The sequence below is a fragment of the Suncus etruscus genome, chromosome 5 (genome assembly GCF_024139225.1).
Source record: "Suncus etruscus isolate mSunEtr1 chromosome 5, mSunEtr1.pri.cur, whole genome shotgun sequence".
NCBI classification, from domain to species: domain Eukaryota; kingdom Metazoa; phylum Chordata; class Mammalia; order Eulipotyphla; family Soricidae; genus Suncus; species Suncus etruscus.
In genome coordinates, this window is record NC_064852.1 from 50,696,843 (window position 1) to 50,712,796 (window position 15,954).

The 15,954-nt window shown below is 38.7% G+C and overlaps 1 pseudogene; it reads right to left on the reverse strand.

Annotated features, from left to right (window-relative positions):
- Positions 1–15,171: 15,171 nt before the first annotated feature.
- LOC126008580 (COMM domain-containing protein 2-like) lies at positions 15,172–15,738 on the reverse strand (annotated as a pseudogene).
- Between the last annotated feature and the right edge of the window lie 216 nt (positions 15,739–15,954).

Consider the following 15,954-nt stretch of genomic DNA (forward strand, 5'->3'; position numbering starts at 1 on the left):
AAAAGAAAAACATTTGCATCTAGGGTCTTAGTGTAGAAAGAAAGATAATTTATTCAAAATTACAGTAGAAAATTAAGTGAAATCAATATCTGTTTCATATAAGAAATGAGAGTAAATTTTTTTTTTCTCTTTGAAAGCATTTTTTTTTAAATTTTTATTTTGATCATAGTGGTTTACATAGTGTTGACAATAATATTTTAGGTACATATTTACATAAAATCAGGGGGGATTCCCATCACCAAATTGTCCTCCCTACACCTCCGTTTCTGTCCTACCTCCCATTTCCTCTTCCCTCACCCCAGGTCGGCTAGAATATGTGGTCCCCTCTGTATCTAACCCACAACTTAGTAGTCTTGCACCTGTTTGGTCTTGATGCCTCCCTTAGTTCCCCCTCTAACTGGAGGCAGGACTAGCTAGTTCAAGTTGCGTGGTTTTGTTTGAAAAAGAGAAAAGTAATAAACTGGGGTAAGGGTCTAATACCCCGAAACTGGGCGGAATCCTTCTAGAGGCTCTCATCAATGATTTGAGAGATGGAGAAAAAGAAGGTGAAATACTCCACCAGTACCAAAAGAAGTGTCAAATATCCAGTGAGGGCTCGAGCTATATCGATAAGCACCACAAAAAACAAAAAACAAAAAACAAAAACAAAAACAAAAAACAGGCAAACCAACAAACAACAAAAAGCAAAACAAACAAAAAACAAACAAAAACAAACAAACAAAAAAAACACGCCATGGTCTTGAAATGAGAAACATGGCATAGCACATAACGAAAGAAAAAAAAGGAAGAGAAAATATAAGTATGATTGGGGACAATTTCAATACTCATTCCCAAACAGAGAAATCGACCAAAATAGATAGGTGAATAAAAATAATAATAACGATAATAAATGGAGGTAAAAAAATATATAGATAATAACCAAGGTTTTGTGCTTTTTGTATTTTTATTTTTTCCCTCCTGCCCTGGCACAGTAAATATTGGGGTCATTCGAAAAGGAATTCACTTGGCCTAAGAGATATGGGGTTTCTCCGTCCTTGGAGCATACTGTCATGGGATCAACACTAGACTTTGCTCAGGAACCTTTACTCTCCCGGTGGTGTTTTTTTTTTTTTTTTTTTTTTTTTTTTTGTGTGTGGAAGACTTCTGTTCTGTGTTTAGAGGTCTCAGTATCTGCACAGATCCTGAGGTGGGACTTATGATGAAGTCAGTCTTTGTGGTTCTAGAGGTTCTGCTTACCTCCGTGTCATTTTAATCCATCTTCTGTGGTTGGTGATCTTGGTCTTTGCACTGATCCTAGGGTGGCACCTAGGATAGCATCTTTCTTTGTGCTTCCAAAAGCTCCGTTCCGTTACAATTTTCTCTGCCGGACCTTTGGGACTGGGGATCCTGATTATTGTGCAGGTCATAGTTCAAACCCTAAACTAGGGCTTTTTTTTTTTTTGGTCCCAAGATGTATACCGTCTGGTCGTAGTTCTAGCAGCCAGTCACCTATAAATCACGATCTTGGCTTTTGGACCTACCAAAGGGTGCCAAGACTTCTGGTTTTGTCTTGTCGTTAGCTGGTAAGGTAGGTTAATCTGCTCTAAGGTCAGGATGTTCGCATTTTCCTCATTGTCAGGATATCATGTTAGAGTTGGCCCTTGTTGTTGACCCCGCAGTATTAAGGCTGTCCCGGCTGGGATTTGTTTCTTGCCGCTGTTGTGAAGAACTGTGCTGTTTCTATGTCTGGGATCCAGGGTTCAAGGCTGGATGAATGGTATCTAATCACCTGAGGTCTAAGTTGATTCCACATGACATATTTTCAAGGTAGGAGATATCCCTGTATTGTAAACAACTATGAGTTCCCATCTCTAGTAGATAAGAGCTCTTTTTTTTTTAATATATGTAAGATTTCCCCTTTATTTGGTGTGCCTTTGCAAGGGGAAGTGGTGCTACATTATAATGTTGGTGTATTTGTGGGTGGACAGAGGGGATAACAGAAACAGGTCACATACCCAAAAGCGAGGAAAAAAAAAAAAAGGAAATAAAAATGTATGCGCTCACAAATGTATATGTAGGACAAACATTTAAAAAATAAATAAATTAATTAAAAAAATTAAAAAAAATTTAAGGTGAGTTAGTGAGGTTTTTAAAGGACCAAAGTGGTGCAAAAGACTACCTTACATTTGGGGGAGAGCAGGTAAAGAGGTGGTGTATTACCAGTCTTATGCCTATGTTGGAGGTACAGTTTTTCCCATTTTCTTTTGGGTTTTTCTTGTGGTGTGTGGGTTCCCAGGCATCTTCCTATCACACCCCCTGACCTTCTTCAGATTGGTAAAAATTTGCGGCAGGGAGGTCTTGGAAGAGTTCTTGCGTTGGGGATACTTTTGGACCTAGGTCCGGGTTCAAGAAACAGTCCACGTTAGGGGGAGTTGGTAGGGAAGGCCGCACAGCATGAGTCCGCAGGGAGTTGGCTGTCTTTTCTTGCAGGAGACGAGGTGTGGGTTTGACTGGGTGTCCCCTCGCCTGGGTGCTGGGTACTGTTTCGTTGGGTAGGAGGTCGGTCTTGATGCCTAATAGATTAAGGACTGAGGGTGAAGAGTTTTAATATGGTGGGAGATCTGGATGGAATTGAGGGGTGAAGGGATAGTTGGATTTCCAGAGGGGAGACAGGGGAAGGTATATGGGAGGGGTATGCAGGGAGAGAAAAGAGAAAATACCTTAGAAAGAAAAGGAGAAGAGAAGGGGGAAAAAGTAAAGAGAAGAATAGAATTAAAAAAAAAGTAGTGAGAAGAGAGGAGAGAATAGCAAGGGAATGCTGATTAGGTTGAATGTGTTCGAAGAATAGAGCCTGTAGTTTAAGTCTGTACATCGCAGGCACTGCTTCGGTGGTCTGACTGGTCACGTGCTTCAATTCCTAAAAGAAGGTATAACCTAGAGATAAAGTATATGTTAGAGAGTTTTCTCGTGGCCCTCTCGTAGTGCATGCTATGTATGGTATCTCGCGTGGTATCCCGAGTTGCCATCTTAGTTTGTCCGCCCTTTGTATCCAAGGGCGCCTGTGGACAGAAAAGCTGAGAGGTTATTTAAAATATAGTAAGATAAAGGCATTAAAACATCGTGTTATGGTATGTTGCCATTGCAGTCGTGATGTCCCTTGGTGTTCTATACTTGTGTTCCTGTATACGAACTCTAAGGGATTATTGTGGGCCTTAGTTTTGGAAGTCTGATTACATACCTGTTCTCTTAATGCTGTTGTTTCTGTTGTTGCTATTTTCTTTGTGGTATAATGTGTTGTCAAGTGTTTGTGTTGCTCCTTTTTCATGAATTTTGGACACTGCTCCCAAGTATATGTTGAGTATTACAGTGTTCGAAGTTTCTACCCTGTTAAACCCTGTTATTTGATTGTTAGGTATTAGTTGTGTTTAAACTATATGTTCGAGGTGTTTCAGAATAGTGCCACCATTCTGTGTTTTTCTTTTGTCTTCTGACTTACTTCGTTTAACATAACATGATCTAAGTCCATCCATGTTGCTGCAAAGTCTGTGATTGTATCATTTCTGACTGCCATGTAATATTCCATTGTGTATATGTACCACATCTTAATGATCCATTCATCTGTTGTTGGACATCGAGGTTGGTTCCACGATTTGGCTATTATACTGAGTGCAGCGATAAATAGTGGGGTGCATACGTATTTTGGAATGAATGCCCTTCCATCTTGGGGGTATATACCTAGGAGAGCAATTGCTGGGTCAAATGGCAGCTCAATTCTGAGTTCTTTGAGCACTCTCCAGACTTTTCTCCATAGATGTTGGACTAGGGGGCATTCCCACCAGCAGTGTATGAGAGTTCCTTTCATACCGCATCCCCGCCAACAAACGTTGTTTCCATTATTTTTGATGTGAGCCATCCTCACTGGTGTAAGGTGGTATCTCATTGTTGTCTTGATTTGGATCTCCCTGATGATGAGTGAAGGTGAGCATGTTTTCATGTGTTTGTTGGCCATTCTTCTGTCTTCCTCAGAGAAGTGTCTATTCATTTCATCTCCCCATTTTTTTATGGCTTTATTTGGTTTTGAGGGTCTCAGCTTTCTGAGTGCTTTGTATGTTCTAGATATCAGGCCTTTATCTGATATGTCGAGTGAAAAGATTTTTTCCCATTCTGTTAGCTGTCTTCTTGCGTTAAGTAGGGTTTCTTTTGCCATGCAGAAGCTTTTTAGTTTGATGTAGTCCCATTTGTTTATATTTGATGCTAAAGTTCTTGCCATTGGTGCTCCATTCTCTAAGACCTTTTTGATATATAGGTCTTCGAGTGTTCTGCCTATTTTATTCTCAATAAACTTTATAGATTTGGGTCTGATTTCAAGGTCTTTGATCCATTTTGAGTTGACTTTTGTATAAGGGGTGAGATATGGGTTGATTTTCACTTTCTTACATGTGGTTTTCCAGTTGTACCAACACCATTTGTTGAATAGGCTTTCTTTGTTCCATTTCAGATTCTTGCCTCTTTTATCAAATATTAGTTGGCTGTATATCTGGGGGTTTATGTCTGGGAATTCTGTTCTGACCCACTGGTCTGAGGTCCTGTCTCTGTTCCAGTACCATGCTGTTTTAATTACTATGGCTTTATAGTATAGTTTCAAGTTAGGTAAGGAGATGCCTCCCAGCTTCTTGTTTTTCAATATGTGTTTGGCTATCCTGGCTCTTTTGTGGTTCCAGATGAATTTTGTGATTGATTGTTCTATTTCTTTAAAGAATTGTGTCTGGATTTGGATAGGGATTGCATTAAATCTATATAGAAGTTTGGGTAAGATAGTCATTTTGACTATGTTAATTCTACCTATCCATGAGCATGGGATGTTCTTCCATTTCTTTAGATCTTCTTCAATTTCTTTCTGAAGTGTTTTGAAGTTTTCCTGGTAAAGGTCTTTCACTTCTCTTGTAAGGTTGATTCCTAGATACTTGATATTTTTTGATACTATCTTGAATGGAATTGTATTTTTAATCTCTCTCTCCTCAACTTCATTGTTTGTATATAGAAACGCTACTGTCTTTTGTGTATTTACTTTGTATCCAGCCATTTTGCTGTATTGGTTGATTGTTTCTAGGAGTTTTACTGTGGACTCTTTAGGGTTTTTGATGTAGATCATCATATCGTCGGCAAATAGAGATAGCTTGTGTTCCTCTTTCCCTACTTGAATTCCTTTGATTCCCTTCTCTTGTCGGATTGCTATTGCTAGGACTTCTAAGGTTATATTGAATAAGAGTGGAGAGAGTGGACAGCCTTGCCTAGTTCCTGACCTTAGTGGGGATGCTTCTAGTTTCTCGCCATTAAGTATAATGTTGGCTATAGGCTTTTCATATATAGCTGTAACTATCTTGAGGAAGGTTCCTTCTAATCCTATTTCACTGAGTGTCTTTAACATGAAAGGATGTTGGATTTTGTCAAACGCCTTCTCTGCGTCGATTGATATGATCATGTGGTTTTTGTCTTTCATGTTGTTGATGTGATGTATCATGTTGATTGATTTGCGTATGTTGAACCAACCTTGCATTCCTGGTATGAATCCCACTTGGTCGTGATGAATGACTTTTTGATGAAGTGTTGGATTCGGTTTGCTAAGATTTTGTTAAGTATCTTTGCATCTATGTTCATTAGTGAGATTGGTCTGTAGTTTTCTTTTTTAGTGGTGTCTTTGCCTTCTTTGGGAATGAGTGTGATATTAGCCTCATAAAAGGAGTTGGGGAGGATTCTTGTTTTTTCTATGGTTTGGAAAAGCCTATGGAAAAGTGGTAGTAAGTCTTCTTGAAATGTTTGATAGAATTCACCTGTAAATCCATCTGGGCCTGGGCTTTTGTTCTTAGGGAGTTTTTTAATTACATCTTCAATTTCCTCTGAGGTGATTGGACTGTTTAGACTTTCTAGATCTTCCTTTTCCAGACTTGGAAGAGGGTGTTTGTCCAAGAATCTGTCGATTTCTACTGGGTTCTCTAGCCTAGTTGAGTATAGTTGTTCATAATATGATCTCATGATATGTTGTATTTCTTGGGGTTCTGTTGTAATCTCTCCCCTTTCATTTGTGATCCTACTGATTTGGGTGTTTTCCCTCTTTTTTTTGGTGAGTTTTGCCAATGGTTTGTCTATCTTGTTTATTTTTTCAAAAAACCAACTCCTGGTCTCATTGATTTTTTGTATTGTTTTCTTAGTTTCTATGTTGTTTATTTCTGCTCTGGTTTTTATTATTTCTTGCCTTCTGGTTGTGGTTGGATTTCTCTGTTGCTGTTGCTCCAATTCTTTGAGGTGATCTTTTAAACTGTTGGTTTTGTTATTTTCCTGTTTCTTGACATAGGTCTGTATTGCTATGAGTTTCCCCCTAATTACTGCTTTTGCTGTGTCCCATAAATTTTGACATGTTGTCTCTTCATTGTCATTTGTCTCAAGGAATCTTTTTATTTCTTCCTTGAGTTGTTCTTTGATCCAGGTGTTGTTGAGCAGCATGTTATTTAATCTCCAGGTATTAGTTTTTCTCCAGTGCTTCTTCTTGATATCAATTTTAACCTCTGTTGCATAGTGATCTGAAAGGGTACTTCTAATGATCCTTACCTTTGTGGTCTTATATAGGTTGGCTTTGTATCCTAAGACATGGTCTATTCTGGAGAAGGTTCCATGTGGGTTTGAGAAGAATGTGTATTCTGCTTTCTGGGGATGGAGGGCTCTATATAAGTCTATTAGCCCTAAATCTTCTAATTTTTCATTTAGAGCTCTTATTTCTTTGCTATTTTTCTGTTTGGTGGATCTGTCCAGTGGTGATAGTGGAGTATTCAGGTCCCCTACTAATATCACATTTCCCTTCATGTGTTTCTCCAGGTTTGCCAGTAGTTGCCTCACATATTTTGCTGACTCTAGATTAGGTGCATATATATTGACCAGGGTTAGTGTTTCTTGATCTAATGTTCCCCTGATCAGTAAGTAGTGACCCTCTTTGTCTCTGATCACTTTCTTGAGGTTGAATACAATTTGGTCTGATATAAGAATGGCTGTCCCTGCTCTTTTTTGTTTTCCATTGGCCTGGATGATTACTTTCCATCCTTTTATTCTAAGCCTGTGCTTATCCTGTAACTATAGGTGTGTTTCTTGTAGACAGCAGAAGTCCGGTTTATTTTTCCTAACCCAGTTCTCTACTATGTGTCTTTTAATTGGAGAGTTTAGTCTGTTATCATTTAGGGAAATTATTGATAGAGAGGACTGTTGTGCAGTTGTATTGTGTGGGGTGTTTGTTGTTACAATCGGGGGTTTGGATTGTGTAATTTGTCTCTGAGTAAGTCGCTTAGGATCGGCTCAGTTTGCACAAATAGTTCAAGATTGTTCATATTTGAGAATGTTTTTAGTCTGCCCTCCCATATGAATGATAGTTTTGCTAGGTATTGGACCCTGGGTTGGAAATTTCTTTCATTCAGTCGTTTAAATATGTCATTCCACTGTCTTCTTGCTTGAATTATTTCAAATGGGAGATCTGGTTTGATTCTTATGTCCTTTCCTTTGTACTTAAGGTTTTCTTTCTCCCTTATTGCTTTCAGGAGTTCCTCTTTCTCTTTGTTTTTTGCCATTTGGATTATTATGTGTCTTGGTTTGGGTTTATTGGGGTCTATTTTATTAGGGACTCTCTTGACTTCCTGGATTTGTCCTGAATTGTCTTTCCAGAGGGTGGGAAAGTTCTCTGTTATTATCTCCCTGACTACCTGCTCTTCCCCCTTTCCTATTTCCTCCCCTTCTGGTATACCCACAATTCTTAGATTGTTTCTTTTGTCTTTGTTCAATAGATATTGGATTTTTCCTTCCAGTGCTTTGCCTTTTATTTCTTTGTTGGTTTCTTGATCATTTTTTGATTGCAGTTTTCCTTCGAGTTCTTCGATGTGCTTCTCCAACTCTGTGTTTCTGCTCGTAAGGCTTGTTACTTTGTCTTTTAAATCCTTCACTTCTTTTTGTATGGAATCTCTCATGTTCTTTGACATTTCTTCTTTAATTTGGCTGATTCTTTCATCCATGACTTTCTTATACTCGGTTGCTAGGGTTTCTTTCATCTGTTTTAGTAATTCTTGCATTTCCTTCCTCATGACCGCTTTTAGGTCTTCTTCCCATGGATCTGTGCGTTTTGTTGGACTTGGAAACTTGATAGGGTTTGTCATGTTGTCTCCAGTTATTAGGGATCTCCTTGATTTACGCATAATTCTTTGTATTTAATGGTGTGTTTTGGAGTGCTGTGGCTTCTAATTTCGGCCTGCTTTGGTCCTCTTCCTGAAAGTGTTTCTAGAGGGTGCTGTTGGGTGGGCTTGTTGAACCTAGCTCTTTCTCCTCCCCTTTGCTACCTAGAGTTCAGCCTTCTTTCAGTGGGTATTATAGCTTTTCTACTCCTTATTTCTGTCAGCGGTGCAGTTCCACTCCTGGCCACACTGGTTGCTGGCGCAATTGAGCCTAGCTCTCAATCCCCCCTCCTTTCTCTGGGAGTCAATGGAGCTCTGCCCCCTCCAAGTTTTCCTTGAAGGAGTTCCCTCAGTCTGACCCTTCAGGCTCTGCCCTCGCCCTTGGGGAGTCCCTGGTCCACTTCAGGGTCCAGGGGGGTGGACTGCTCTAGGTCACCTGCGAGTCCAGAAGGCTGGCCCTATCTCCCCCCGTCTATTCATTTATTCGGGTTGCTCAAGTTGCCGTTCCAGGTGCCCACCCTGGGGAAGGGACTTACCCAAATCACTCTCGCAGGCGCTCGTGGTCCCTGGGGGATGTGCTGGGCTAGGCTCCCGCGTGAGGCAGCAGGGACTCACCCAGGCCTCCCAGGCCGGCGTCTGGAGTCTCCACGGGATGTGGTGGGCTAGGCGCCCGTGTGAAGGAGCAGGGACCCGCGCAGGCCTTTTGGGCCGGCGTCTGGGGTCTCCGGGGGATGTGCCCGGCTAGGCGCCCGCGTGAAAGGGCAGGGACCCGCGCAGGCCTCCCGGGCCGGCGTCTGGAGTCTCCACGGGATGTGGCGGGCTAGGCGCCCGTGTGAAGGAGCAGGGACCCACGCAGGCCTCCCGGGCCAGCGTCTGGGGTCTCCACGGGATGTGGCGGGCTAGGCGCCCGTGTGAAGGAGCAGGGACCCGGCCGGCATCTGGGGTCTCCGGGGGATGTGCCCGGCTAGGCGCCCGTGTGAAAGGGCAGGGACCCGCGCAGGCCTCCTGGGCCAGTGTCTGGAGTCTCCGCGGGATGTGGCAGGCTAGGCGCCCGTGTGAAGGAGCATTTATAAGAGTTACATAGTTATATATGAAACAATATCTAGAGGTAGACCAAAAATAGGTAGTTATTTACATGCAAAAAGTAAACTCAGACTTCTCTTTAATGCCATAACTAAAAGTCAAATCAAAATATATTAAAGATTGTGAAACCATAAGGTGCATAGAGGAAAACATAGGCAGAACTCCCCATAACATTGAAGCTAAAGGCATCTTCAAGACCACTGGTCAAGCAAGTTGAAGCAAAGATAAATGAATGGGACTACATTAAACTCAGAAGCTTCTGTGCCTCAAAGGAAATGGTGACTAGGGCAAAAAGACCACCCCAAAATGGGAGAAATTATTCACCAAATACTCATCTGATCAGGGTTAATATCTAAAATATACAAGGCAGTGGCAGAGTTGATAAAAAAAAAACACCTAACCTCATAAAAAAATGGGGAGAAGAAATGAACAGACATAGAAATAAAACAGATGGCCAAAAGACACATGGAACAGTGTTCTATACCATTAATCATCAGGGAATGCAAATTAAAACAACAATGAGATATTATCTCATACCACTGAGACTGGCTTACATCACAACAAATAATATCAACCAGTACCAGCACAGATGCAGGAAGAAAAGAACTCTCATTCCCTGCTGGTGGGAACATAGATTTGTTTAGCCTTTTTAGAAAATAATATGGCTATTCCTTGGAAAACTAGAAATTGAGCTTTCATATAATCCAGAAATACCACTCCTAGGAATATAGCCTAGGATCCCAACAATGCAGAAAATCAATGCAAAAAATCCCTCTACTTTTTCATCTTCATTGCAGCTCTAAATATAACACATGTGCCCAAGAATGACGAATAGCTAAAGAAACTGTGGTACATTTACACAATGGAAGACACAATGGAATATCCTAATATGGGTTAGGATAAATGAAGTTATGAAAATTTCTTATACATGGATGGATATGGAGAATTATACTGTGAAGTGAGTCAGAGGGAGCAGAATAGACATAGAATGAATGCACTCATTTGTGGGATGTAAAAATAATGAATATAGTAATAATATGCAGAGACAATAGAGACAAAGGCCTAAAAGTAAAAAGAGCAGGGGTAGAGAGGGAGAAAGAGAGAGAGAGAAATGCTTGCCTTAGAGACAGGTAGGGACAAGGGCAAGGGGAAGGGCTAGAGGGAAACTGGGGGCATGCACTGGTGAAAAGTGTTGTACACTATATAACTGAAACTCTATCATGAACAACTTTCCATGACAAAAACTGAATTGTGGGGCAGGAGAGATAGCAGAGTGGTAGGGAGTTTGCCTTGCAAGCAGCTGAACGTGGTTCGATTCCTGGCATCCCATATGGTTCCCTGAGCCTGCCAGGAGCAATTTCTGAGCACAGAGTCAGGAGTAATCCCTGAGGGCTGCTGGGTGTGACCGAAAACTAAAAAAAAAAAAACAAAAAAACACCAAAATAACCCCCAAACTATATTATGAACAACCTTGTAATTTTAAATAAAGTAACAAAATCAATAAAGTAATTAATAAAGCAATTTAAAATAAGTAATTTAAATAAAAATAAGTAGTTGAATCAGTGTAAGATCTATCAATCAATATATCTTAAGTTTATACATGTGTGTATATATATATGTGTGTACATGCAGATAATATAATAGAAAAGTTATTGTGTAAGATTTTAAGAAATGAAACATTTACAATTTTTTTTGGTTTGTTTATTTTTGTGACACACAAGGAAGAATCAGAATTTACTCCTGACTCTGGGTTCAAAGATCAGTCATCGAATCCAGGTCAGTTGTAAGCAAGACAATCACCTTAGCTTTGAATCCTAGTTACTTTGAACTTAGTGTGAAAAAATGTGGTCATTTCTGTATTAATTTCAAGGACTGTTTTTTTTTTCACTTTCATAAAATCCATCTACTTCCCTAGTATCTTCTACTTTTGACAAATGGGCTTTTGTGCACAAACTTCTTAATAAAATTGGTTCAAGAATAAATTGCTGGAAGTTTAACTTCCTAATATTTGTTCCTGTGACAACTAATGAAGATGGATAGTATAAATTCAGGACTGTTATTTGCATAGAAGAAACTTCATTCTCTATGGGCTAAAGAAAAATTTGTTTGCAAAGGAAAATAATAAAGGCCTCTAATTACTTAATTCCTTATGAAAGAAACTGTCAAACATCTCAGAGATACAAATGCATGTAACATTTTTGTATATAGAAAAGAAATATAGAATATAGAAATATAGACTATAGAAATTTTATTTATTTATCTCTGGGTTTTATTATTTTCTAAGAATTTGTTATAAGAAGTAATTTATTATGATTTGAAAAATACTACATCTGAAGTAATCATACCCATATTACATCTGAAGAAAAATAATATATCTGAAGAATGTATTTCTGTCTTCTCAGCCCTGGGAGCAGCTCTCCGGCCACAACTCCTCATCCCCTGAAAATGTATGCCTGACCCAGATTCGTCTCTACCCCTGTCTTGGTCAGAAATACTTCTCAGTTGCTGAGCAGATCCCTGTCTGCTGTGGTGCTGAAACAACTAGAGGCTCTAACAGATGAGAGCCTCGGCAGCTTGTCAGCCCCATGTTCCTTGATCTCACTTGTTCTGAACTAACTTCCAAACTAGCTCCGTTTCTATGATATCAACACAGCATTCAAGTTCATTAGTGCTGGGGCTATCACAGGAGGGGTGGCTGGCTCTGGAGCTGGAATTGGAACTGTAATTTGAAGCATCATCATTGTTTATGCCAGGATCCCTTCCCTGAAGCAGCAGCTCTCTTCCTACGCCATTTTGGATTTTGACCTCTTGGAGGCCCTGGGCTCTTTTGCCTGATAATGGCAAACTTTGTTTGGCAATTACTTTGGAGAACTTTTGTAGCAGATACATTATAGCAATTACATCCAATAATTTTACTCCTGAGTATTGCCCAAAAATTATATGTATGAAAATGTCACTATAGCCACCAAAAAGAAAAATTAAAAATTGATCAATGTCTCTTCTGGCTTGAATGGATATTTAAATATTTTTTAAAGTTTTTATATTTATTTAATTGTACAGTGCTGTTAGTTTTTATGCCCTGAACTCATGGGCCAAAAAACATACATAGATAAAACTTCACAGCAAGTTGAGTGAAATGAGTTAGGAACAAATTATTTCATACTCTAGCTAAATGGTTGCATATTTTTTTCAGGAGGTTCAAATAGAAGCTAAATGTAACCATGGAAATAACGGTTAAATGGCCGTTATCCTTTGTAGGGGGGAAAAGCCACTTAGTGGATTGGCAATATCTTAGACTTGAGCATGATTTTATGTGTTGGAGGTATATAAAGATTTATTGAGCTTTGTATTTCAGATTTATGATTTGTTATATTTTAATTAAAATAGTAAGCTATTTTTCTGTATGATTTCCTCTCTACCACACAGACATATCCACACACTTTTGTTTGCTTGTTTTTGACCATCACACATAGTTATGTTCTTGGATTACTCCTGGTTCTGCACTCAAAAATTACTCCTGGTGGTACTCTTCAAGGAACTATAAGGAGAATGGGGGGTAGAATCCAAGTTGGTCATGTCCAAAGCAAGCACTCTACCCACTGTATTCTCTCCGACCTTACAGACATTTTTTAATCTAAAAAAATGCATATAAGGCAATAACCAGGATTTGGCTACTTGACTATGAATTTGTGGGCCATGCATGTTTCTAGGTAGATCAGATCAAAAGATGAAAACTAACTCTAGTAATTAATTTTCAATTAGGAGGTAACAACTATAACGATTAAATAAGTACTGAATTTAGAGTATTAAAGATGAATTTGATTTACAGAGTGAAAAATGCTTTGATGGCATTTTTTGACAACTCTGAACTTGTAATATATGTGCATCAGTAGTCATAGACTCATGACCTAGAATCACTTCTATGTGATTCAGTTTGAACTCGCAGGGCCTAGGCCTGAATTTCTTATCTGAATCTTAATAGAAATCCTGACAAAGGTTCTGCCAATAGCCAGATTTCACCTTCCTACAATTAGAACTTATGCATTTGGGAAATACAAAAGATTATTCTGTGCCTTAGCTATAGCATTAAGAAATTTAGAGTTCAAAAATTTAAAAAAAATTGAATGACAATGTAATTTTTGTCAGTAGCTCATATTTTAATAGATAATAAAGCCCACATGAAGCCTGATAATAGTTGTCTTTCTGTTGCTGATGCATTTGAAAAAAAATGGATTTGGTTATAGCAAATATAGTCAGGGTGGAAGTCAAGAAGACTTGAGAACTAGAAAGAATTTTAGAGATTATTGTAATCATATGTTCCCGGAAAAATGATTACATACACTTAAGAAATTGCTTTTCAATCTTTTTTATTCATTGTACATGTTTATGTTTAATCCATTGAAAAGAATTTATATGTCCTCACTTTGCTAGGAAATAGACTTTTTACCCAATTTAACATTTTACCCTTTTAACATGTTTATTTGTAACATAAAGTTGTATATTATGTTAGTGAGATTCTAAAGCTGAAAGGGCAAAACTTGCTGTTTATTGAGTATAATCTTGGACTAGTTGCTTAACTTCTTTAAATTCTAACTACTTTATCTTTAAAGTGGAATGGAGCCTGAGAGATACTACCGTGGGTTGGGTCTTTGTCCTGGACCATGTGGTCCACAAGGAGTAATTCTTGAGCACAGAGACAGAAATAATCCTTGAGCATAGCCAAGTATATCTGCCCAAAAACAAAACAAAACAAACTAACAAACAAAGACCAACCAGGAAAAAAGAAAGAAAATAAAGTGGAGTTTACTGTAATGGGCTATTATATATAGTGTTCAATATTTAGTAGGAGAAATCCCCAAGCACCTGAGCAGCACAATAAATATCTATCATCAAATAATAACTTAAAAAACAATCTATTAGCCTGTATTTATGTAGTGGATCTGCAGGAAACTTCTCTAGGTGGGTTTAAGGTGTATATAACTACTAAGGTATTCCTTTTTCTTTTTGTTAGTCTGCTAACAGTGTTTATATTTTACACAGAATCAAACCCATTTATACAATGGTTTTAGAAGTGAGGTAAATAGGATGAGATTCATTAGTGGAGGAGTAATTTGTGCTTAGCAACCCCATGGGAAAATTTTTGACAGCTAAGCATAGTCTCCATGGTACCAACTAATGGAAAATGCTTCATCTACAGTGAATTCATTTGTTACCATTGTGGGAAAATTAAATTTTCTAGTCTTTCATGTTTGTACTTACTTTAGACTTAGAGTCTTCCTAATATTTTAATTTAAAAACTATTGTTTATATTGAAATTACTAGTTAGAGAAACAAAGGATTTTCTTGGTTTTGAGGCAATATACAGGGGACTTTTATTTTTTTTGTTATTACACTGTAAATTTTACTTTCAAGTTTGGCCTATTAATAAGAAAATCAAAAATAAAAGTTAAGAGGTTAATACTCATAATTATTCACACATTCAGAAGATAAGAAGTACATATATTCTCCCCAATTGATGCACTCCCATTTATATATTTAAAATACAAAATGCATTTGATTTTATCAAAATGTTGCTGAGTAGAGGATTGAGGAAGGAGAAAGACTTTACTTCTTTTATTTTTGTATTTTTGGGAGGTACTTCTGGAGATTCTTAGGGGTTACTCCTGCCTCTGCAGTCAGGAGTTACTCCTGGAAGCTTTCAGCTGACCCTATGGGATGCCAAGTATTGAATTCAGATCAGTCTTGTGTAGGAAAAATGCTCTATATGCTGTGCACTGTGGCCCTGACTTTAGTTCTTGATCACGAGCTCAAGATCTCAGTAAAAGACATTCTGTAGAATCTGTGATTTATCATCTTTGATTCAAACAAAAATAATTTTGAAAGGTAACTCTTGAACATCATGACATTACAAATGAGTTGAAGTGATGATGTGGACCATGCTGTGGCAGTGGCTGGTCATCATCTCCATGGTTTGATCCAGCTGTTGCACTATGTGCAGCAGGTGGCCAAGTTAGTCTATAGTACTTGGGCCAGGTGCAGCATCTCAGTCACAGTCAGATCTGCTGCCAGAGGCTTCTGTTTGCAAGCTGTATCTCTAATCTCCTGTGGTAACTAGGAGCATCTGGTGCAAATTCATTCTGAGTGGATCTGATCTTCTTTCTGATACCTAGTTCAAACTGAAGCAATGATATGTTCAATTCTTTAGGTAATCCCAGAACAAAAGCATAATTTTGAAAATTCAGTTCAGTAATCATCAGCTTAAAGCCTTCTGCATAAGATCCTCACTCAATGCTGGAACAGTGTCACTGCCCACAACGAATTTTCTGGTGATGCCTTCACAATAAACTTTGGGGTTTGAGCTTTGCCTCAAAGTCTCCCCCATGATCTGCTCAAACTTGGGAACCATTGAGCTGTCCACTTGTGGCAGGAAGGCCAGATGCTCCCTCTGTTCTTCTGACAAGACCAGCAGCATATGCCCGACACCCAGAGTTTTTGCCGGTCAAAGCTACTAATTTTGAAATTCCATTAGAATGTAAAAATGATGCAGTGTGGGAGCTGGTGAAACACAATACTACTGTTAAGTTAGGACATTGTGCCATTTACCTTAACTTCTGTATGTTATTTAGTTAGAAAAATTCTCCTGAATTAAGGTTCATCATTATTATCATGACTCATTGTTCCTTGATGT